Source organism: Gossypium arboreum, chromosome 1, assembly GCF_025698485.1.
Source record: "Gossypium arboreum isolate Shixiya-1 chromosome 1, ASM2569848v2, whole genome shotgun sequence".
NCBI lineage: Eukaryota > Viridiplantae > Streptophyta > Magnoliopsida > Malvales > Malvaceae > Gossypium > Gossypium arboreum.
The window spans coordinates 71,449,657-71,450,963 of NC_069070.1; the positions used below are offsets into that span (position 1 = coordinate 71,449,657).

General features: G+C 37.0%; 1 non-coding gene across 1 annotated transcript; it reads right to left on the bottom strand.

Moving 5' to 3' along the window:
* Nucleotides 1-792: 792 nt before the first annotated feature.
* Nucleotides 793-899, bottom strand: LOC128282298 (small nucleolar RNA R71). The gene has a single exon (XR_008272520.1). It is a non-coding gene; the product is annotated as a small nucleolar RNA R71 (small nucleolar RNA).
* Between the last annotated feature and the right edge of the window lie 408 nt (nucleotides 900-1,307).

Sequence of the window (1,307 nt, forward strand, 5' to 3'; positions counted from 1 at the left end):
CAAGAATGATTCTTTATAAATATTTAAAACCTGTCACACGAAAATCACGATCAAGTTTTTGGCGCCGTTTCCGGGGAACTAAGATGTTAGGAACGCTCAATTTTTATTACTTTAGCCATTTATTTTTCTTGCAATTTAATTTAAATTTAATTTTTATTGTTATTATCTATTAATTTACTTTTTCTTTCTCTTGGTAGGTTTTTATAGTTTATGACTAGAAGAAGCCCGTCAAGACCACTACTTTTTGACGAAGAAATCGATCGCACAGTTCGCAGAAACTAAAGAGAAATAAGGCGATGCTTAAGATACATAGAGAACGAGCAAGAGGACGATACTCAAACCCCAACCGAAGAGATGGCTGAAAACCAAGACAATCAGTTACCTCCTGCAATGCATGTTGAACTAGCAAATCAGAATCCTGCTCCTCATACTATGTATGATTATGCTAAACCTACTTTAACAGGAACTGAGTCAAGTATAGTTAGGCCTACTATTGCTGCAAATAATTTTGAACTAAAACCTAACACTATTCAAATGATACAACAATTTGTTTAGTTTGATGGTTTGCAGGATGAGGATCCGAACACTCACTTGGCAAATTTCCTGGAATTCTGCGATACATTTAAAATTAATGGTGTTTCTGATGATGCCATTCGTCTCCAGTTATTCCCTTTTTCATTGAGAAACAAAGCTAAACAATGGTTGAACTCGTTACCACGAGGGTCAATCACTACATGGGAACAAATGATCGAAAAATTTCTATTAAAATATTTTTCACCGGCTAAAACGGCCAAATTATGTAATGATATCTCTTTGTTTGTGCAGATGGACTTAGAAACTCTTTACGATGCATGGGAGAGATACAAGGACTTATTGAGAAGGTGCCCTCGTCATGGGTTACCGCTTTGGATACAGGTTCAAACATTCCATAATGGCCTGAATCCTTCGACTCGACAAATGGTTGACGTAGCTGCTGGCGGAACCATAAATAATAAAACACCTGAAAATGCTTATGAGTTTATTGAAGAGATGTCACTGAATAACTATCAGTGGAAAGTCATGAGGACTAAGCCAACTAAAATAGCAGATGTTTATAACGTCGATTCGCTTACTATGGTGTCAAACCAGGTAAAACTTCTAAATAAAAAGATTGATGGTTTACTTGGTTCTACCCAGGTACATCCAGTAATGAGGTGCGAGACGAATGGAGGAGGAGCATGCATAGAGTATCAACCCTTGAATCCTAGCATCGAGGAGGAATAAGTTCAATAAATGGGTAACAATAACTCTAGATCCCAAAATAACCC